The sequence below is a fragment of the Trichechus manatus genome, unplaced genomic scaffold (assembly GCF_000243295.1).
Source record: "Trichechus manatus latirostris isolate Lorelei unplaced genomic scaffold, TriManLat1.0 scaffold00016, whole genome shotgun sequence".
NCBI classification, from domain to species: domain Eukaryota; kingdom Metazoa; phylum Chordata; class Mammalia; order Sirenia; family Trichechidae; genus Trichechus; species Trichechus manatus.
Window position 1 is genome coordinate 7851890 of NW_004443952.1, and position 24313 is coordinate 7876202.

Sequence of the window (24313 nt, forward strand, 5' to 3'; positions counted from 1 at the left end):
CCACTCACCAAAGTAGGATGCAGAACATTTCTTAATAAGCTTTGTTATGCCAGTTGACCTAGATGTTCCCTGAAAGCATTGTCCCCAGACCCCTACCCCTGCTACTCTGTCCCTCAAAGTGTTTGATGTATTCAGGAAACTTCTTAGTTTTGGTTTAGTCCAGTTGTGCTAACTTCCCCTGTAGTGTGTGCTGTCCTTCCCTTCACCTAAGATAATTCTTATCTACTATCTAGTTAGTAAATAACCCTCACCCTCCCTCTCCACTCTTGTAACTATCAAAGAATGTTTTTTTCTGTGTTTAAACCTTTTCTGGAGTTCTTATAATAGTGGTCTTATACAATATTTGTCCTTCTGTGACTGACTAAATTCACTCAGCATAATGACCTCCAGCTTCCTCCATGTTATAAGATGTTTCATGGCTTCATCGTTGTTCTTTATTGTTGCATAGTATTCCATTGTGTGTATATACCATAATTTGTTTATCCATTCGTCCGTTGATGGGCACCTAGGTGGTTTCCATCTTTTTGCTATTGTGAACAGTGCTGCAATGAATGTGGGTGTGCATGTATCTATTCATGTGACAGCTCTTATTTCTCTAGGATATATTCCAAGGAGCAAGATAGCTGGATCGTATGATACTTCTATTTCTAGCTTTTTAAGGAAGCACCAAATCAATTTCCAAAGTGGTTGTACCATTTTACATTCCCAGCAACAGTGTATAAGTGTTGCAGTCTCTCCACAACCTCTCCAGCATTTATTGTTTTGTGTTTTTTGGATTAATGCTAGCCTTGTGGGGGTGAGATGACATCTCATTGTAGTTTTAATCTGCATTTCTCTAATGGCTGATGATCGTGAGCATTTCTTCCTGTGCTTGTTAGCCGCCTGAATATCTTCTTTGGTGAAGTGCCTGTTCATATCCTTCGCCCATTTTTTAATTGGATTATTTATCTTTTTGTTGTTGAGGTTTTGCAGTATCTTTTAGATTTTAGAGATTAGACGCTGATTGGATTTGTCACAGCCAAAAATTTTTTCCCAGTCTGTAGGTTGTCTTTTTACTCTTTTGGTGAAGTATTTTGATGAGCATAAGTGTTTGACTTTTAGGAGCTCCCAATTATCTGGTCTCTCTTCTGGTGCTTGCGCATTGTTACTTACGGTTCATAATGTGTTTATGCCATGTATTAAGGCTCCTAGCATTGTCCCTATTTTTTCTTCCATGATCTTTATCGTTTTTGGCAATCAGTTACTTTCAATAGAGTAAATGTTCTTTTCTTCTTCTGCAGCATTTCAAGCTTTCACTCTTTAATTTTACAGTTGCATTTACAAAGGAGTTATTTACAGTGCAAAGGGACAGGATGGGCTGCTCCTTGAAATGGTTTCACAAATTCCCTCTACTTCCTGTTAAGGTATTAGCGCCCAGTAATTGTTGCTCTGTATAAATGTGAAGCGTCGGCTGTGAATGTGCGCCCCATAGTAATTGTGAGTTGTCTTGACGCTAATTACATAGGGGAGCCTGTTTAATTGCCAGTTAAATTGACTGTGTGTGTTTTCTCTAATCTGTGTTTCCGGGCAAGTTGGGTGACATCAGCTCCTTGTTGGACTACGTGTGAATTCAGGAGACCCAAGGAGGCTTCTTCAGGAGAAACCGAGACTGGTGGAGGGTAGGCAGGGCCAGCGACGACAAGATTGAGTATGGTTAAATGCTCGGCCATGGAGGGAGCTAGCCTGGAGTGTCCTGGAAGCTGAGGAAGACTTCTCTTCAGCCAACAGTCAGAGCCTACCTGGATGAAACTCAAGGGCTGCACAGAGCAGGAGTGATTGCTTGGGGCTGCCTTCTGGACTACAGCTGGCTGAGTCTCACCTGCGAGCACACCCAGACCTGCTCAGCATCCCTGCACTCCTGTTCCCTGCATGCCCCTCTAGACCATTATTGAGGCTGGTCCTTCCGTCTGGAGTGCCAGTCCCAGTCCTCGTTCCCCCACCCTACTGACTCCACATCCCTAGTGCTGGTCAATGCCCGGAAATGAAGCCCTTCCTGATTTCCCAGGTGGAAGAAGGTGTCCCCTCCTGCCAGCCCTCCAGCATGTTTCAGTGGTCTGTTGAGGCCGTGTTCACTGTCCCCCTTGTATTTGAATCACCAAGAACAGAGCATGAGCTCTCTCAAGACAGGTCATGCCTCCTACAGAGTGGGTGCTCAGTAACAGAAGGGAGGAGGAAGTGGGGGGCCGGGAGAGAAGGAAGAGGAGCAGGTGGCCGCAAAGGGAAGGAGGAAGGAGGGAGAAAATTGAGGGATAAGAATAGCAGCTAACAATTCTTGAGTGTGTTTGCTTTTGTGCCATTGTAAGTTTTTTTGTACTGTTTTAAGTACTTCATCCTTGTTAACTCATTTCATCCTTAGGTACCACAACCCTTAGGTATCATCATCATCCCATTTCACAGCCGGAGAAACGGAGGACACCGAGAGGCCAAGGAACTAGTTAACACAGCCAGAAGTGGTGGATCGGAGAGTCCAAGAGCTCAACTACTGCGTTTAGCTGCCTGGAAGGAAGGAAGGGAGGGCGGGAGTGGGGAGGAGGAGAGTTGGATTCCATAGCATGAGTTCTCCTGATGTTTAAAAACCTCTCTAGCCTTCCACACACGCTTTCTCCTTAGCTCAAAAGCTAAATTAGAGTGGATTGCACTCTCCTCACTTTAGTAATTTAGATAAAAGTAAAATTTTGTCTGAGAGCAGAAGCAATTATAGCGCGGGTTTTGTGATTAACTTGATTAACACTGTTTCACTCTAAAAATGATCCCCCCCCCCCTTTGCTAGTGAACTGTAATCAGAGCCACGTCTTTCAACTGTGCTACAGCTGCTCTTTCTCCCCCCTGCCCAAAAAAGGATTTTGACATAAATACTTATTAGGGAGGACTCTAGTCATGGCTGGAACAGTTGAGCAAAGAGGAAGAAAATGCCTCTCTCTACATTAGCATCTGTAGCTGTTTAAAAGGCTGTCGCGCGCCACCCCCCCGCCCCCACCCCCTTACTGACAAAGATCGCAATTATGCAGCAGTGAAATATACATACACGATACAGGAGGGTTTATACATTTTTAATTTTTTTCAAAGGGAAAACTTCCAGAGAAAACTCTAATTAGAGATTTCATTTCTTTAAGAGGAAAATGTTATGTGGTTTCAAGAAAGATTATTTGGGGTTCTTATTGGGCAATTGTGAATCTTGCTAACCCCAAGTTTCCACTCTTGAGCAAGGGGCTGGAGCTGACTGGCCAGTTGTGGAAATGCTGAGGTCTTCTGCCCAGCAGAGCTGTGAAACTTGAATCTCAAGTGGCCTTGGGTTTGAGATGTCGCCTCCCTTAAGACGCTGTTCCCTCCCTTCCTTAAGACGCTCTTCTGGCTTCTGGCACTCCCAATCTCTTCCCATCTTAGACTCGGTCCCACAGTCTGAGATCACCTTCCAAACTCCCTGTGCAGGCCTTCCTGACCATCACCATCGCACCTGCTCCTTCTGAAATCCCCGCTATGAGCCAGGTGCTCTACAGAGTCCTCTCATTCAATGTTATCTACCAGCCTAGAGGTGGGAAGTACTACTACCCCCATCATGGCAGATAAAGAGCTCTAAGGGACCAGGTCACCTGCCCACAATCACACAGCTGTGTGGGGGTCGGGGGGGCTGGATTTGTGCCCAAGTAGGCTGGCTCCAGAGCCCTGGTGGCACAGTGGTTAAGTGCTTGACAGATAACTGGAAAGTCAGCGGTTTAAACCCACCCAATGGCTCTGCGGGAGAAAGATGTAGCAGTCTGCTTTGGAAACCCTATAGGGTAGTTCTACTTCTGCCCTACAGGGTCGCTATGAGTTGAAACCGACTCTCTGGCAACAGGTTTGGTTTGGGTTTGGAGGCTGGCTCCAGAGCCCTTGCCGGTTCTTCAGCCTAGAGGCGCTGAAGGAAGCCGGGTTAGAGAAAGGCGGCGTGGCCGGACGGGCATCTCCATTCCCCCTCCTCACCGCTTTGAGGCTTAGGGTTGGGAATCTCCAAGATGCTTTCTCTGCCCCACTCCCATCTAGGCAAACACTAGTCCCTACTCCTTCCTTCCCAAAGCCCCTGACTCTCCCCTGCATCCTTGTCCATCTCCATGTCTCTCCTCCCAGTGACCCCGTATGTGTTAAGAGTAGAACTGTGTTCCACAGGGTTTTCAATGGCTGATTTTTGGGGAGTAGATCGCCAGGTGTCTCTAGGTGCACTTGAACTTCCAATCTTTTGGTTAGCAGCCAAGCTTGTTAAGCGTTTGCACCACCCAGGGACTTTTACGTTTTAAACAGCACTCTAAAAAAAAATTTTTTTTTCTAAGAACTTTTCCATCTGTTATCTTGAATAGACTACATGAATCCTGTGAGGTAGGCTAAATTGCTATTGCAACCGCCATTTCACAGTGTTCAAGAAATTGTACCTTGGAAAAGTTTAGTGACTTACTCAAGGTCACCAGCCACTTGTTGGTGTCTCCGTGCAGACACCCGGAGAATCATGGAATGCTACAGCTCAGAGGGACTGTGGAGAGAGGCAATTCATGCACTCTGCAGCTGGGGAAACTGAGGATCCCCCCACCCCAGGAGAGGAAGGGATTTGCCTGGGCCTCAGAGCCTCCACCTGAGGCAGGCTGGGCAGCCTGCTTCCTGGCAGGAGCCCCTCACCTCACCTCTCAGGTGGGCCAGTTCCATCCAGCCTTCCTCTGTACTGACCTGTATGACTTGCTTCCTTCAATGTCTGGCCCTCAAGGTGCGTCAGGAAAACCAAAAAGGGCTGGGAATCTCCAAGATGGTTCCTTTTCCTGGACTCTACGGTTTTTCTTAGAGATGGCTGGCTTCTGGGTCATCTCTGGAAACTTTCTGGGATCCTCCAACACCACTTTGTGCACAAAAATCCAAGACACTACAATGTCCACCTTTTGATGTCTCTGCAGTCTATCCGGAGCTGCTCAGTGAGATGAAATTCCTGCACATTTCGTGACATTGATGTGCTCAGTTTTTGCAGTTTGTCTCATTCCGTCTCCCATTTACCCTCCACCTAGTCAATCAAATCTGGAAATCTGAAGCCTTCTCTCTCTTACTCCTCAGACACAATGGCAGTATCCTCCCAGGGAAGGCAAAAGGCAAAGCAGAAGTGATGTCATGATATGTACATGTAAACCAACGAGTTGCCATTGAGTTGACTCTGATTCATGGTGATCCCATGAGTGTCAGAGTAGAACTGTGCTTCATAGGGTTTTCAATGGCTGATTTTTTGAAGCCTTTCTTCCGAGGCACATCTGGTGGACTTGAGCCTCCAACCTGTCAGGCAGCAGCCAAGAGCGTTAATCATTTTCACCACTCAGGTGTGTGTGTGTCTCCCTCTATAAATATATGTATATATAACTGGGATAAAGAGAGGAGCTCTGGGCTACACTAGGCTCAGATCTCAGCTTAGCCCTCTTGTCAGCTGGATGAACTCAAGCAGTTTCCCTTATCTCTCTGGGCCTCAGTTTCCCCATCTGTAAAATGAGGATGATAGTAATGGCATGAACCTCATAGAACTAGAGTTTAAATAAGGTAATTTGTGGAAAGCACAGAGACGAGAGCACATAGTAAATGCTCAGTAAATGTTACCACTTGTGGTCATCATCACTACATGCACCTATAGGTAGAACCATATGAAGCTGGTCACATAGCAGCAATTTCATATGTTCGCATTTAGCATCTATTGAGCATTTACTCTGCGCAGATGCTGTGCTTTGCAAGCACCATCTGGGCGAGGAGGCCAGGAGAAGGCAGATCCTGCAGGTGGCAGAGAGCAGAACTGGGCTTCAAACCCAGGCCTGCCGGTTCTCAGCCTCCTGGACAGTAGAAGGTCACTCAGCAGTCCGAGCCACATCTTTGAACCCCACGTCCAGCTGTCTGTCCCCTGCACCTCCCTCCTTGGTCCAGATGGAGGTAGACAGCCTGTAGGTGGAGAGATGGTGCTGGCAGTGTACTCTCCTCCTCCCCTATGTGCCACCAGCCTGGAGGGGGCTCACAGCGGTCCCTCTCCGCCACAAGGCCCCTCTGGCTTCATCGGCCGCCTCCCACCCAGCCCTCAGCTGGCCGCCTGATTTGCCATCCTGTGCCACCAGCCTCCTTCCTGCTTTTCTTGGGGTGGGCTGAGGCCTGGCACCACTCCAGAACGGCTTAATCAGAATAAATCCTGAGAAAGCACATGTATTATTTATTCCAGCAAAGGTTAAATAATTTGATGAATTTCTCAGGACGCTGCCGGAATGCTGATGGCCTCTTGGAAAAAGAACACACACACACACACACAAACAAAAGCTACCAAATTGCTCTCTTTCTGTCTCCCTCAGCCTCCCCACACACACATTCACCATTGCCCCACGCTGGCTCCCGAAGGTGCTCGAAGGAGCAGGCAGCCCTGGGTGACACCAGCACCAGGGCCTAGGAGACATAGATATTTCTCCTCGATGACTGAGATGACAGCTCCCACCCCTGGCTTCTCTGGGATGATGCATTAGCTGGAGCTGACTGCCTGTGATTCTGCAAATGGCCATGGAAAGCCTATTGATTTACAGGCCACATGATGGCCTAGCCTTAAATGGATTTGTTTATGGAGCTCCCTGGACTTGGGGCTTCAGTGGCTGTTGGGATCAAAGAAGGGCCTGTCAGGGAAACAGAATGGCACAGGCAGAAGCTGTCTGCCTGGGGACCGTGAGGCACAGTGCCCTTACCCACGGCTGACATGGCAGATCAGCTCACCTAAGCCAAGTAGGGGCCAGAAATAAAGGCAAGTCGAAGCGTTAATGGATGTCCTCATTCTCCTCTTCCTTCTCCTCCTCCTCATTGTTGTTCTCTTCCCTGTTCTCCTCTTCCTCCTCCTTTGTCCCCGTTCTTCTCTTCTTCCTCCTCTTCACCATCATAGCGGCTGCCATTCATTTAGCACTTAAAACATGCCAGGCTTAGGACTGAATGTTTGACATAGATTCTCTCCTGAAATCCTCTCAACAGCCCCAGTGAGCTGAGTACTTGTATTTAAATCTCCATTTTGGAGATGAATCATCCCAGAGAGGTTCCGTGAGTTGCCAGAGGTCACAGAGCTAATAGGCAGAGCCAGGCTTCACACCCGCCCATCTGGGCACCAGGCCTGCGTTCCTTCTGCTCTGCCATGTAGAGTGGATGGAAAAGAGCTCGGGCTCTGAGTCAGATGCTGAGTGTGGAAGCAGGCCTGTGTCTGTAGCCGTGTGATGTCCTGTGCAACACCCTGTGCCTCTGTGCCCTTTCCTATAAAATGAAGACTTTCGCATACCACCTCCTAGGCTGGAGCCAGGGTTGATTGGGTTCATATCATGAACAGTCCTCAGAGCTGTGCCGGGCGCATACTAAGAGCTGTAGCAATGTTTACCACCCTGATTCTCCCCATACTGCCTCTGACTGGCAGCCATAGGCCCAACACGAACTCAAATAATGCAGCTCACTTGACAAATGCTTCTTTGTCACACTGATCCCCAAACAACCCATTTTGCAGACAAGGAAGCCAAAGTTGCCCCAGAGAGGTCTGGTGTATGTATTGCCCTCTTCAGAGCACCCCTTGGGGAAACAGCAGAGCTGGAGTGAAGAGCGCAGTTCCCACAGACCTGGGTGGGGGTCGTGGCTCCAGCACCAGCTCATTGTGGGACCGAAGGCTCAAAGTTCTAGTTCTCTGATGTTTAATTTCTCATCTTAAATGTAAAAATGGGGAAATGGGACCTATTTCGTAGGGTTGTTCTTTCCATGGACACATCATCTTCCAATTTGACCTTAAGCATGTGGAGTAGCACCCGTGCCTGGGGTGTGGTGTGCACTCAGCAAACAGCAGCTGTTACTGTGCTCTGTCTGCACTGGCCTCCTTAGCATTCCAAGGTCTCTGGGCCCTAAAAACGTGGCTGTCTCGCTCTGCCAACTTGATTCTTTGGGACTAGCATCTGTTTTACCTCCTCATCCCTACCCGTCTGATGCCCTGCCCGCATACCCCACCCTCCAACAACAAAAACAGTGCTCTGATTTTCTGACCCAGTGTTGCCCCTTCACTTCTGTTCTGCTTGTTCAGTTCTTTGGACAGGACCCTCGAGACTGTCCTTTGGTTTGGAGTCTGCTGTCCTCAGGGTCACTGCCTTCTGTTCCACTTTGCTCAGTGCTCTGTTCCCCCTCAAAGGAGGGAAATTCCTTCCTGCAGTTTTCCTCAGTGGAGTTGGGGTGAAGGTCAACAGAGATGCTCTATGAGCCTGCTGCACTTCTGAGGGCAGAGGGTGGAGGCTTCATAGCCCTCCCCAGTCTAAGCGACCCTTGAGGGCGGTTATGGGTTCTGTTCCACTTCTGTGTCCTTAACACCCCTCGTAGGGCTTGGCATACGGTAGGTGCGCAGAAAATCTTTGTTGAATCCCATGCTAAGTCTGGTTCCTGGGCCCTAGCATGATTTCCATAGCTACTAACCTTTCCAAACAACATCCTGCCCTGAACTCAGGGGGAATGTCATTTATAGAATTGAAAGCATACATTGGAGTAGTTTCAGGATGTGGCCGTGTATTTACATTAGTCACTAACACTTCTGAGAGCTGACTCTTGGGGTGAGTCTGAATGTTAATCCATTGATCATGCAACCAGGGCTGTTGCTCACTGAGAAATACCCACATATTTGGATGTCTGTGGGGGTCTTTTTTCCATGCTCTCAGTCATCCATGAAAGATGAGGGGAAATGGTAGAAAAGCTACCAAGATGGATTTGAAATCAGTCCTCAGAACTGGAGAGACTATTGTAGGAATGGTGTAGCTCCAAGGGGCATTGCCCTTAACTCTGGGTGAATAACATGCATACCCAGCTTTCCATCCATCCAACCATCTACTCACCCATTCACTCACCCATCCATCCATCCATCCATTCTTCCATCCATTGTCCATCCATCTTCCCATCTACCCATCCATTCACCTGACCATTTACTCATCTATCCATACATGCATCCATCCATCCATCCACCCACCCACCCACTCAAACAACCATCCATCCATCCACTCACCCACTCAAACAACCATCCAGCCATCTACCCACCCGCTTAAACAACCATCAATCCATCCATTCATCTTCCATCCATCTACCCAGCTTATCATGTATGCATGCATCCATCCATCCATCCACCCATCTACCCAAGCACCCACCTATCCATCCACTCATCCATCCATCCATCTCTTCCTCCATAGGACGAGTGAGCTATAGTCCCTGCTCACCACAATGCATTGGTCTTAATGCTTCAAAAAGATTATAAGACCCCCAAGGGCAGGGACATCTTATTGGGTTTTCTCTCCCCACTCCCATAGCCTAGCAGGATACCAGCAGAAAATATCTGTTAGTCCACTGTGTAGTCTTGACCAGTTTTATCCCAAATACTCACCATGAGGAGTAAGAAATAGTTGGAGTCAGGCAGATTTGGGTTTGATTCTAGGCTCTGTTGCTCAGCTGGGTGAAGGGATAGCATTTAATTTCCAACAGCCTCGGTTTTGCTATCTATAAGATGGGAGTAATCACAGAATATACTTTATAAGATAAGATCCTCCATGCCAAGTGCATAGTACAGTTCCTGGAACAGAGTAGTGTTTAACAAACGGTAAAGCTGACTGGTATTAGGTTGGCCCAGATCCAGGAAACAACATTTCAGAAAGGTGAGAAGCAGTTGAGTATGGTGATTACAGGATGGGCTTTAGAGCCAGACTACTGAAGTTTAAATCCTGGCTTTGCCTCTTCCTAGCTGAATGACCCTGGGCCTGGGCCTCAGTTTCCTCATCTGGAAAAGTAGAGCTAATAATGGTAGCTGCCTTACGGGGTTGTTGTGAGTTAATACCTGTAAAGTTCTTATAACAGAGCCTGGGACGTAGTAAATAATATGATTATTTAAGAACCAAGAAATCGTGACTAATCTCCAGGGGGCAACTTTGCATCCCCTTAGCTGCACTCTTTTACTAACCTATACCACTTGCAAGGAGCCATGGTGGTGTAGTGGTTAAGCGCTTGGCTGCTAGCCGAAAGGTCAGTGGTTCGAACCCACCAGCCATTTCATAGGAGAAAGACATGGCAGTCTGCTTCTGTAAAGATTTACAGCCTTGGAAACCCTATGGGGCTGTTCTACTTTGTCTTATAGGGTCACTATAAGTCGGAATTCAACTCGATGGCAATGGGTTTGGTTTTGGTTTTTATACCACTTGCTGATGTAAGAGAGAGATGGGTTGTTCCTGAACCCAGGGCTGTGTTCCCATGTCCTTTCTCCCTCCCCACCTCACCCTGGGCAATCTCTGGTCAGGGCAGGGGCACAGGCCACAGAGCAGGTCCACCAGAAGCAGCCTGGATCCCACAGTCAGTGGCCAGGCCCCAGTAGGATTACTGCTTCCTTAATGGAGTCACAAGTGGTGTTTGTGTTGCCATCAAATCCACGAGGACCTCGCTGTTTGTGTGAATGACTCTCAGTGGAGTCACAGCTCGGAAATGTGAGATGTTCTGTTGGTACCAGTTTTAACAAAGTGGCTGGCGTCGGTACAGATTTCCTTCTTAATGCATGGCCTGGGAGCCAGTAAAAGGGGCTGGTGTTTCCTTTGCAAAGAATGACATGAAACATAGCCACAAAACACTAGTGTCACAGGACCCTGGAGCCCTGGGACGCTGGGGTCATGGAGCCTTAGATTCTTTGAGCAGAGGGTCTTTCATCTGCTGCTTTGAGGCTCCCAGAGATGGTGAACTTTGTACTTTGTAAGGCAGCCCATTTCCTGGTGAGACCACCTGGCTGCTGGGAAAATTTTTCTCACACATTAAGCACAAGCCTATATCCCATTGCCCTTAGCTGGACCCTCTGGGTCAGCCAGAATAGGAGACAGCTGGAGGAACCATGATACATTCAGACTGCAGACTTTTTTTGTTCTGTTAAGTCAATAGCTATATAGTAAGCACCTACTGTAGATCTGGCCTCATGCAGGAGCTACCAAGAGGGCAAGAGAAGATTCTGATGGGGCTTTACCTTTGAGCAATTTGTACTCAAGCTGGCAAGGGCCATCCCCTAAAACAACAAAGGTGTTGCTTGAGAGAATCAAGAACTAAGTGTGGCGGCACATAGTCTACAAGCAACCAGAAAGACTGCAGTCAGGGAAAGCTTCCTGTAGGAGGAGGCATCACATGAACTGGGGCCCAGGGATGAGCTTCAATGTGGAAGGATGAGGAACAAAGGGAATGGGCAACGTCTTCTGCCCTCAATGGGTCAAATGCAGCCACAGTTCGCCCACCCTCCCTTAGCACGCTCCCTAAGCACCCGGCCTGGTACGAGCCCAGGAAGAGGCTGTGTCTGGGGAGCTTCCCACTTATTTATTTTTTTTCAGTTTATGAAAAGGTAATTCAGGAGACATTATTTCAATCAGACCCCTACGCAGTTTAGGAATGCTAATGCTTCCTCTATTAAAAAGGTGTGGAATAATTAGGATGCTGATGAAGACTCGGGGCAAAGTCTGGAGAAATCCATTACCCAATGCTCAATGTTTTTCCAGTGCCCTCTGTATCCCCGAGTGACAAATTAACATGTAACAGAACAGCAGTTGTTAACACTTAGGGCACATTTAGCTCAGATTGGAAGCTAGTTTTTAAAAAGACGAAGGTTTTTGTGGTTCAACCTTGAAACAATTTGGGCTCTCAGAAAGGAACTAGAAGAGCATGAGGGGTGTGTAGAAGGGAGGCAAGGGGAGGCTCGGAGGAACAAGGCAGTGGGACCAGCACTGGTTTCGGGAGAGGGGATCTGGGTTTTAATCCTGTGGACTTGCAATATGACCTTGGGACGCTACATCTCCTAATTGGAGGCAGTAAAACGGTGAGCTTCATTAAAGGGAGGAAATAAGGGGACTTCAAAAAACATGCAAGTATTAGTAAGTAACATTCACGGAGCTGCTTATTAGAGCCCTGGCGGTGCAGTGGTTAAGAGCTTGGCTGCTAACCAAAAGGTTGGTAGTTCAAATCCACCACCCACTCCTTGGAAATCCTATGGAGCGGTTCTAATCTGTCCTGTAGGGTCACTATGAGTTGGGATCCAGTCAACAGCAAAGGGGCAGAGTGGGGGGAGGATGCTTATTGAAGTCCCTGGGTAGTGCAAAAGGTTAAGTGCTCGACTGCTAACTGAAAGGTTGGCACTTCAAATTCACCCAAAAGTGCCTAGGAAGAAAGTCCTGGTGATATACTTCTGAAAAATCAGCCATTGAAAACACTATGGAGCAAAGTTCTATTGGCTCACACAAAGGATGCCATGAATCAGAATCAATTCGATGGCAACTGATATTTTTTTGGGGGGAACACTTATTATGAGCCATTCAATTCTCAGAACAATCCCTCTGAGTACTATTATTCCCATTCTAAAGGTGAAGAAATGGAGGCACAGACGGGATAAGTGGCAAAACAGACACTCTGCGAGGCGCTTGATGCTGTTGGAGCCAGAATTCCAAAGGCACAGGGATTGTCCTGGGACACCCAGGATATAGAGTGTGGGGCCAGTCTATGAAGGACCTCAGAAAACAGAGAAAGGAGACCTAGGTGGTAGGGAGTCATTGCAGATTCCTGAACAGGGGACTCACATGCAATTGGTTTTTTGAAGAGCTCAGTCTGGTAGTGTGTATACCTAGGGGCCTGAAAGGTGGAAATGCTGGAGACAGGGGAAGAGCTACCATGACCACGTGTGAGATGATGTGAAAACTGGCTGGGGGCTGAGTGGAGGGGTAGTGAAGTGGGGAGGGAGGCGCTAGGAGATTGTCAACGGCAAAGGGGATAGTCCCCTTTTCAGGCCTGCAGCAATAATGACATTAAATAACTTTACTCACTAAATCAACTGCCCCCCTCTCATCGCCTCATCCTCAGGGAAGATTGAAATGCTCTGAGTTCATATCTAAAAAGGGGAAAGGGAAAAAAAAACAAAGAATTCAGGGATCAAACAACTTTTTTGATGAAGGAAGTGTTATTTCTACCAAGTGAAGACATCAAAGCCTGCGAATGGTGCTTTTTAGGTAATCTTGAAGTGGGCTCTAAATAGTGTTTGCATATTTCTCTGCCTTTCCCAGGGATCACAGACAGCCTTGCCTAGAGGGAGCACAACAGTGATGCCCCAAGCCAGCCTCCTCTCCCGAAGGATGTCGGTGTTTTCCAAGCAAAGCGGCACTTGTGTAAATACGGCTTAAATTTCTTTTTGCATTGAGCAGCTCAAGCATTAAAATTCCTTGTTCCAGGCATAACATGTATCTCTGTAGATTAAATTGGCTACAAGCCTGACAGACAATTCAGCTGTGTTCTGACAGCTCTGTTCACAGAGATGGCCCTTGCATCAGGAGATACACATGTGTTATGGCAAAGCCACCTATAAAGTGAATTTCTGAAAAGAAAATCTTGTTTTATCTATTGGTTCCTATTATTAAATGGTAGATTGCTTGTCCAATCTACTTGTAATAGTGAGCGTTGGCTGTGTAACAAACCTTCCAAAACTTAATGGCTTTTAACGACGACCGTTGTATTAGTGCTCAGAGTGTGTGGGTCATCTGGGCAGTTCTGCAGTCAGCTGGTGGTTCAGCTGGAGGATAATGGCTCCAAGATGGCAAGGGTGAGTGGGATGTAGGGGTCACTAACCACATGTCTCTCCTTGTCCAGCAAGCTAGACCAGACTTGCTCAAGGAGTCGTAATTTCAGGGTTCCCAATTGCACTTTTCAAGTCTCTGCTTTTGCCAATGTCCCATTGTCATACTTTTTATTTGCTGTCGAGTCAGCTCTGACTCATGGGGACATTGTGTATAACAGAACAAAATGCCGCCCCGTCCTGCACCACCTGCAAGGTCGTTGGCTATTGTGCCAATCCATCTCATTGAGGGTTTCCCTTATTTTCACTGACCCTCCACTTTACCAACCATGATGCTCTTTTCTAAGGATTCGTCTTTTCCTGACGACGTGTGCAAAGTAAGCAAGATGAGGTTTCACCATCCTCCTTTCTGAGGAGCATTCTAGTTGCATTTCTTCTAAGACTGATTTGTTCGTTCTTCTGGCAGTCCACAGTATATTCAGTGTTCTTCACATAGGCCAAAGCAAGTTACGTGACCAAGCCCAGAGTCTGGTCTCTGGATGGGAGAAGAGATAATGTCACTTAGTAAATGATATGCTTACAGAGATGGGAGGAATTTTTGGCCATTTTTGCAATCTGACCATACTCCTCCTCCTCTTGCAAGAACAAATAAAGGAGGCTATCATATTTAAACATATCATGTGCCAGGCACTGGGCTAGGTTCTTTGTATTTCATTTCATCAGAGAAGTTATACAACTTCCTCAAGGTCACACAGCTAGTTATCACTGAAACTCAAATTCAGTCTCATGACTGTATGAGTCTAAAGCCTATGCTATTTTTCACTACCTCTTTCTGTCTACAGCTTGTGGAGTTTAATTTCTCATTTCTGGGTTCCTAGGGAACATTATTGTGCTTCTCACTGTATTATATCAGTTATTTTCTCCTCCGTTTTCTCCATTGTTAGTTATCCAGACTCCACTTTCCTGCCTCTAGCTATGGACAGCTCACTACCTCTCTTGACAGCCTGATGCACAGTTGAAATTCGTTCTATTATACATTTCTTTTCAGTCAAGGAGACGCTAAACTACCTGGATGGGAATGAGAGGACTCAACAAGTGAAGTTTTGTTTGAATTTTACTTTCTGCTCTGAAATCTCAAGTTTATCTTTTCAACCTGTCTGCTTTTGTAATTATGGTTATCTTTGCCCTGTGTCATTCGGAAATTGCAATTTGTGTTAGAAAAACCAAAGCAGGAAACTTTTAATTAATTAGGTGAGTAATTTTTTTTTCTTGTAGAAAATGAAGATAAGAAAATAAATGTTAAAATGCCTTATAAAACAGAAGCAGTGATAATCACCTCCCTGGAACTCCTAGGGCCATTCACAGGCGGTTGTCTCAGTTATGCATTGACAGTACACGTCCTAGGAAGGCAGGGCTGTGTGTAGGGGATAATGTTCATGGAATCATTCATTCATTCACTCATTCATCAAACACTGACAAGAGCTCACTCTATTCACGATACTCTACCAGATAAAGCAGGGGGTGTAATGATGAATTATATACAGCCTTTCACTCAAGGCTTTCGGAGTCTAGTAGGGGGATAGGGCAGATGAATCTGACTCAAGGAGAAGGTGTCAGGGACTTGTTAAAGTTACAAAATGCAGCAGGAAGGAGTAATCACATAGCAGGGGGGAAGGCTTCCCAGAGAAGATGGCTTTGGAACTGAGCCTTGAAATGAACCCAAGGTACATTCCGGCCAAAGGGACGGCAATAGCAAAGGTTGAGGGTGGGGTCCAGTGACTGGTGGGGTACAACCATTCACCTGGAACATGGTGAGCCTATAGATGAGTGGTGGGAGATGAGGCCAGAAAGTAAGTTGGAGCTACACTTATGAAGGGCCTTGTAAGCCACGACATGGAGCCTTGTGGAGTCTGAGACTAGACAGGCCTTGACCTTCAGGCAGCAGAAGGGGCCAGACTGCCTCCTGCTGGTCCCTCAGTAGAGCTCTGTGATCCCCAGAGAAAACTCACTCAGTGTCATTTTCCCTACAACCTTAGGATCTCTTCCTCCTCCACCACCACCAGGATCACCACATTTCCTAGCCCTCCCTGTGCAGAGCCACCAGGGAAACCACAGGTCTCAGCTGAGCCCTTGCTGGGTAAGGGACTCTGTTCTAGTGCCTCAGGAATGCCCTGGAAGAAAAACATCCAGGCCTAAAGGAGCTTAGTTTAGGCAGAGAGACGTGTCTGGAAGAAGACACTCAATTAGGTGTTGCTAACTGGCAGAGTTCCTTATATTCCCTGTGTTCTCTCTTGAATCTGAGGCTGCAAAATACGCACACATTTTTCCCTTTCAAGGCCCACTCTAACCCATACTGAGGCTTTTGTGAGTAGGATGCCACTCCATGCCAAGGTACGTGGCTTGGTGAGCAGAGAGTGGCCTGGCTTTCAGTCCCCACTCACCGCCTCCGCTGTGCACTCTTGTGCAGTGAACAACCTGCTCAGCTCTACACAGCGGTCCTACGTCCTTGCCTCTTCTCTCCTATCTTTACCTTGCTGACTCTTACTCAACTTCAGATCTCAGCCGATCACGTGTCCAAAGAGCTCATCTCTCTGACTCTCCAGCACAGTTGGGGCTAGGGTGAGCTTGCCCATCTGGAATATGTTCTTCATCCCTGCCAATTTCCCCCTTTGTAACGCTCATCACACCTTCAATGACCTGACTACACTGTGAGCTCCCTGAGGGTGGGGACTGTGTCTGCCTTGTTCATTGCTGTGTCCCCAGGGCTTAGCAGAGGGCTTGGCACATAGTATACCCTTAATAAATGTTTGATGAATGAGTTAGTGAGTTAATGAACGAACACAGTGAAAAAGAGACCTTGGATTCTTAATACTAGAGAAGCCCTCAGAAATTATCTAGTCCAAACCACCCACCGAACAGACGGAAAGACTGAAGTCAGAGAAGGGAACAGTGTGGCCCATAGCAAATCAGGCACAGCAGTAGGACCACAGCCGAGATCTCCTGATTCCCAACCCAGTCGCTTTTCTGCTGAATCAGCTCTGTGTTGCTCCCCTTCATCTGAAGTCAGAAAACAAGAACTAAATTTCTTTCTGCCTATCCTTACTAACATGCTGCATCAGAAATCATTAACCCTAGCTCTTTGGAGCTACCTCCTTCCGAAAACCCTCCAACAAAAAAGAAGTACACAATGTGAAATCTTGTAAGTCAAAGACTGTTCCTATGTAGAGTCAAAACTCTAAAGGACTGAGAGATGAGCAACCTTGCTGCCCGCCTCCCGAGGATGGAAGGAGCTGTTCTGGGCAGTGGGGATGTTGGGACAATGGTAACAGAGCCCGGGCACTCCACCGGCTTCTTCAACTTCCTCCCTGCGGATGGTTTCAGATGTTCTCTCAATAAAAATTACCACTGGGCAAACACAAATAAACTTAACGGATTTAACTGACAGAGTTAAACAAGCAGAAGATAGGATTTCTCTTAATGAGAATAAACTACTTGCATATGAAAAAGATTTAAAACTGAGGCTCCAATAACCCACCAGAAACTTGGAAGAAATTCACAGAATTGGGGGTGGGGGAGCCCAGCAGGCAGGAAAGCTCCATCTGGCAGCTGGGCGCTGCTGAAGGGCAAGGCCAAGCGGGAAGCTGTGGGGAAGGCATTGACGGTGACAGGGAACGGGCCTGCGCTGGAATCCAAGCTCCGCAACTGACTAGGGCAGACCAATTGTTATTGTCAGTCTCAACAGAGTCAATTCCAACTCACGGCCACCCCAGGTATGCAGAGTAGAACTACTCCATAGAGTTTTCAAGGCTGTGACCTTTGGGAAAGGAGCCCTGGTGGCTCCGTGGTTAAGTGCTCGGCTGCGAACCAAAAGGTCAATAGTCCCAGGGAGAAAGATGTGGCAGTCTGCTTCCATAAAGATTAAAACCAAACCAAACCAGTTGCCGCTGAGTTGATTCTGACTCATAGCAACCCTATAGGACAGAGTAGAACTGCCCCGTAGGGTTTCCAAGGAGTGGCTGGTGGATTCGAACTGCTGACCTTTTGGTTGGCAGTCAAGCTCTTAGCCACTGCACCACCAGGGCTCCTCCATAAAGATTACAGCCTTGGAAATCCCGTGGGGCAGATCTATTCTGTCCTATACGGTAGAACAGCAATGGTATAGGACCTTTTGGAATCAGACTTCCAGGCCTTCCTTCTGAGACCCCCCTGCTTGGGTTAGAACCATCCTTCTCGGCTAGTAGCGAGAACTTAACAATTTGTGCCACGTAGGGACTCCTGGCAGACCGGTAGACACCAGTAAAGGATTTGAAGTAGGGGGTGATTGAATTAAGTCTGTGCTTTTGAAAGATCACGCTGGTTCTCAACATGAATACAAGTGAGGGGACCGGTTAGAAGGGGCTTGTCAGGCTGGGAGGTGAGACAGAGCCTGGTTTAAGAATGATACCAGAACCTGACCTCTGTCACTCTTACTGGGTGAACCTAGGCTCTTTCCTTACCATTTGGAGCTTCAGCTAATGCCTCTCACTTAGGGTTTGTGTAAAGATTCTCTGAGGTAATTCTCATGTAAATATTTACCGAGTGTCCATTATGAGCTAGATATTGTTCTCAGCACTGGGGATATAATAGTGAACATGCCCTGCCCTTGCAGCTTATGTTCTAATACACCTGAGATTGTCATGTAGTTGTCTGAGCTTTTTGACTGCAAGCAACAGAAGCTCAACTTGCTTAAGGGGGAAGAAAAGGAATTGATTGGTTCCTATGGCACAGTGCTTAATGAGGTAGCCCATTGAAGCTGAGAAGAGCTATAGGGGTCAGGGCCTCAGCATCTGGAACTGTGGACTAAAGACTGAACCACCACAACTCTTCCTCTGCATCTGTCTCTTGTCTCTGTCTGTCTCTGCCTTCTGCATGCTGGCCTCCTTCTCTCCTGTTGCAGAGAGGCCTTCCCCATGTTGTTGGAACACGGCTACCTACAGCCCCAGCTTAGCAACCCCAAAAAAGAAAGTGCTTCTTTCTCTCAGTATCTATGTGGCAATCCCAGGGAAGGTCCTTCTAGCCCCTGCTTGGGTCACCTGCTCACCCCTTGAACTAATTAATCATTATTGCCAGGAGGATGAGAAGTATGATTAGGCAGGCTTGTGTCATGTGATTTGGGGTTTACTGTGTACTGTAATTAATGCTCCACCAGAAACATGTAGAGAGGAGGAAGAGTGTTCTGCAACAAAAAGGAAATGAGGGGCCAAGAACAGCAGATGTCTTGCCATGTAGGGCGCTTAGTCTAGAGCCTAGCAAGTAGTAAGTGCACAATAAAGGGTAGCTTGAAGTGGTGATCATGGTCTATAAGCTCTGGGAGAAACAGTCCACTCCTTCATTTGTCACCTTCACTCTTACTCTTGACTCTAATGCTATGCCCAGCTGTAAAAACACTCATCTTCAAAGCTGGACAACACTCTTCTAGGTTGGCTTAAGGACTGTGAACTTCAAGAGCTTTGATGGTGCAATCCTTCCAACCCCGAAAGTGGGAGCTCTCTGCATTTCAACCTCACACGAGGATGAATGTATCAAGACAATTATTTGGGGGTGAAGTGTTGCTTCTTTTTTTCCCCTTGCTTGAGCCAGTGGCCACTGGAACAATGACACCCGATGTTTGTAACCACAGCCACCCACCCACAGGCCTAACCACTTGCAGACTCTGAGAACTGAAGAAAATTCTTGGTAACTCGACCTGATGAAAGTTTTCATGGAAACGGGTAGAGCTGCGGGCACAGGGGCCCAGTCACAGCAGTGATTCTTTGTGGTCCATTGTTCCTTTATCAGGACATCTTCCAAGGGCTGTAAAGTTGGACTAAGTTTTGGACCCCTCTCCAAATGTGACTTTGAATGCTGTGGTTTTCTTTCTTTCTTTTTTTAAATTCTGAGGAAAAAATTTAAGCAGAAAAGTTCAGAGAACAATTAAAAAAAAAAAAAACCACATACTCACCACCCAGAATTAACGGATGCTAACATTTTATTGCATTTGCTTCAGATCTTTTTTTTTTTTTTTTAATTTATCCATTGCAGATAAAGTTGAAGCTCCTTTGTACTCCACCTGGTCCTATTCCCTTCCTTTCTTACGTAGAGGCAACCGTTACCATGAATTTGGTGGGTATATTTCCCTCTCATGTTTACACACTTTAATACCTACGTAGGTATCTATGAACAATTGTCTTAGTCATCTAGTGACGCTATAACAGAAAGAGAACAAAGAGAAATTTATTCTCTCACAGTCCAGTAGGCTACAAGTCTAAATTCAGGGCATCAGCTCCAAGAGAAGGCTTTCTGTCTTTGTCACCTCTGGAGGAAGGTCCTTGTGATGCATCAGTCTTCCCTTGGTCTGGGAGCATCTCAGCGCAGGAACTTCGGGTCCAAAGGACGTGCTCTGCTCCCAGCGCTGCTTTCTTGCTGGTGTGAGGTTCCCGTGTGTCTCTGCTCGCTTCTCTCTTTTATATCTCAAAAGAGATTGGCTTAAGACCTCATCAGTATAAGTGACTGAATTTACAACACATCAGGAAATCACATCAGATTCCAAAATGGTACACAATTATGCAATACTGGGAATCATGACCCAGCCAAGTTGACAGATATTTTTGGGGGACACAATTCAATCCATGACAACAACGCAGAGAGTTTTTGATGTGTTTTTAAAATTTACATAAATGTCATCATACTGTGCTTATTTGTAAATTGCTTTTGTCCTTCTGTATTGTTTTCCAGATCAATCCATGTTGGTTTTTTGCACATATGAACAGTTAATTCATTTTAAATGCCACATATTATTCCATCCTCTGACTATACACTTTGGTTATCCATTCCCTTATCAATGGGCATTTAGGCCATTTCCAATTTCTTTCTATTGCAGACAATGCTTTGGGTTTATTGTCTAACACATGAGTTAAAAACTAGTCTGAAGTGCATCAATCCTCCCATGGCAGACAAGAATTAGAAGACGTACGTGCCTTTTTTTGTTGTTGTTGTTGTTTTGTTTTATTGTTATTACATTTGACAAGAATCCTTCACATGTGCTTACCCGGCACTTTACAGTTTGTGAAGTATTTTCTCATCTGTGATTTAATGAGCTGTGCACAATAGCCCAGAGCTACAGATAGGGCAAGCTTTCGTTACTTGTTTTGCTAATGGGGAAACAAGCCCAGAGAAGGCAAGGGCCTATCCCAGCTGCAGGATTGCAGCCTTCGGTAGAGAATCTAGTTTATAATCTCAGTTCACGCCCACCCCTTAACTGGATGAGTTACCTGCAGTGTGCTGACATCCTCTGAGTTTATCTCAGCCCCGAATGGAGCCATCGATAGCCACCCCCTGTTACTCACACAGACACCATCGGAGTAAGTGAGATGATGACTACAACACATAAACATAAGGCAGAAATTGAGTACTGGCAGCTGCGCCCGAGTCTGGTCCACAGATGTTTTGCTTGGCTCATCCAGTGTTTTTAAAAAGTGGAGCCAACTTTTAATAATTGGGCCATTTAACATAAAAATGCAGATGTCTGGCCTCTCTGGAAAGAGCAGAAGATCTGACAACATCAGATCTGAATTCCCACATGACAACAATCAGCTGAAACAGAATAGCAGCCTCCCCTTTAGTCAGAGCTTGTGCTTTCCAGTTCACCACAGTCTCCACCACTCCCTATTGTTCCTAATATTGAGGCCGAGGCACAGTCACCATTTACCGCTGTGTCCGCACTGTTGTGTTTCCTACAGCAGAGAGTATTTCTCTGTATTCATTTCTCTCTTAAAATGGAAAATCGGGCAGAGTTTAGGAGATCAGACAACTTTTATTTCAGCCAGCCCACTTCTCTCCCTGGCCCCTCTAGGCATTTCAGTTTATGAGCATTGTTGCATGGGTTTATTATACTTATTAGATCATGACTTCCCAACCAAGAGAACAATAGGCAGAGACGGCAGTAATCTTTGGAAATAATAATAGAAGTTATGTCCCAGCATTTATTATATGCCAGACACTGTTTTACCCTTTATGTATAGTAATTCAGTTAACCTCACAACTACCCTATGAAGTAGGTAGTATTATTACTCTCATTTTATAAATGCAACTGAGGCACAGAGAGGTTAAGCAACTTGCCCAAGGTTAGCAGATGCCTGGATCCAGAGTCTGGGCTGTCAACCACCAAACTCTACTGAGATTACTGATATGTAACTTGGCCAAGTCAGAATCATAGAAGCTTCACAGACACATTCAAACTCCCTGAGGGAATGAATCACTGGGCTGAGGGCTGGGGACCATGGTCTCGGGGGATATCCAGCTTAGTTGGCATAACATAGTTTATAATAAAAAAACGTTCTATATCCTACTTTGGTAAGTAGTGTCTGGGGTCTTAAAAGCTTGTGAACAACCATCTAAGATACTACACTGGTCCCACCTCGTCTGGAGCAAGGGCAAATGAAGAAAACCAAAGACACAAGGGAAAGATTAGTCCAAAGGACTAATGGACCACAACTACCACAGCTTCCACCAGACTTAGTCCAGCACAACTAGATGGTGCCTGGCTACCACCACCGACTGCTCTGACAGGGATCACAGTAGAGGGTCCTGGACAGAGCTGGAGAAAAGTGTAGAACAAAATTCTAACTCACAAAAAAAAGACCAGACTTACTGGTCTGACAGAGACTGGAGAAACCCCGAGAGTATGGCCCCCGGACACCGTTATAGCTCAGTAATGAAGTCACTCCTGAGGTTTACCCTTCAGCCAAAGATTAGACAGCCCCATAAAACAAACAATAATACACGTAGCTCAACTGTGTATACGAGACTAAATGGACAAACCAGCCCAGGGGCAAGGATGAGAAGGCAGGAGGGGACAGGAAAATTGGGCAAATGGAAATGGGGAACCCAAAGTCAAGAAGGAAAGAGTGTTGACATGTTGCAGGGTTGGCAACCAATGTCACAAAACAATGTGTATATTAATTGCTTAATGAAAAACTAATTTGCTGTGCAAACCTTCATCTAAAGCACAATTTAAAAAAATTGCTGGCGTGTATATATGTGTGGATGTATGCAGACAAGTACAATTACGTGCACACGCACACATACACACACAAGCCATAATGCTCACTGGTTGGCTAAATAGAAAGAAATGAAACGTTGGGGTTGAAGACTTAACGCTGCTCTGGAAGTCAGAATGTCTGAGTCTTGGTCTTGAGTCTACTACTCTCACTTGGCCCTCTCTCCACACCTCTGGGCCTCAATTTTCCCATCTCTAAAATCAGCTGAAGGGTTTTGGACTAGATGATCTATAAGGTGCGTCCCAGATCTACCATTCAGTGGTTCTCTGACTTTCAAATTGTTACCCAGAGATGAACCATGGCCAAGTCAGAGCCAGGTATCAGCTTGGAACAGGCACAGAAGCTCTGCCCAAGCCAATCTCTCCATTTAGGTTGGGCCAATGACTATAACATGCCAGTCATTATGGGGGGTTTTGCCATTGCAAATTCCTAGCAATTGGAGCCCAGGTCCAACAACAGCCTGCCAGACTTCCACTGGCTTCACTCTCAGGATTCTTTTGGAATGCTAGAAGATATGTTCCTTAGCTACCTGGCTTCTGGTTGCAGGGAATGTCTCAGATTTGGAGAGTGATGGCCTAGGAGTCTGGAGACCTGAGACCTACTCCTGGGCTTTGCTGGATGACCTTGGCCACCATCAAAGCTCCCGTTCCCCCTGTGACTTGCCTCTTTGAGCCTCAGTTTCCTCATCTGCCTTGCTTTAGCAACCACAAGGTGCTATTCAAAAACAACAGATGATTGGCATTATTTCTACAGAAGCCAGTTTCCCCTTGAATTGTGGCTGGGACCATGAACCCCAAAGAGAGCTCCACAGAGCAAGGAAGGGCAAAACCAGGGATGGAAACTGGGCCCTGTGCTAGACCTTGCAGGTGAGACAGCAGTGAGGAAGGCCTGATTTCTGCCTTCACCCCTTGTGGTAGGCACACTGGCCCTCCAAAGATGTCCTCATCCTAAACCTTGGAGCCTATTAGGTTACATGCCAAAAGGAACTTTGCAGGTATAATCAAGGCTACAAATCTTAAACAAGGGAGATTATCTTGGATTACTCAAATGCACTCAACCTAATCACATGAGGCCTTAAAAGCAGAGAACTTTCTATGGCTGGAGTCAGAGAGATACAGCAGCAGAAGTCAGAGAGTTCCAAAGTGTGAAAAAGACTTGACTCACCATTGCTGGACGGGGCCACATGAAAGCATGAGAAGGAATGCAGGCAGCCTCTGACAGCAAAGACCAGGCACAGACCAACAGCCAGCAAGGAAATGAGTCCTCAGTCCAAAAGCACAAGGAACGGAATTCGACCAATAAGTTGAATGATCTTACAGGAAGAATTTTCCCCAGAGTCTCCAGACAAGAGCCCAGTCCAGCCAACACCTAATGAAACCTTGAGCAGAGGACTTAGCTGAGCTGTGCTGTGCCCAGACTTCTGATCCACAGAACTGTGCAATTATCCCTGAGGGACTGAATTGCTGGGCAGAGGGCTGTGGGGACCACGGTCTCGGGGAACATCTAGCTCAATTGGCATGACACAGCTTGTAAAGACAATGCTCTACATTCTACCTTGGTGAGTAGTGTCTGGGGTCTTAAAAGCCTGTGAGCGGCCATCTAAGATACTCCA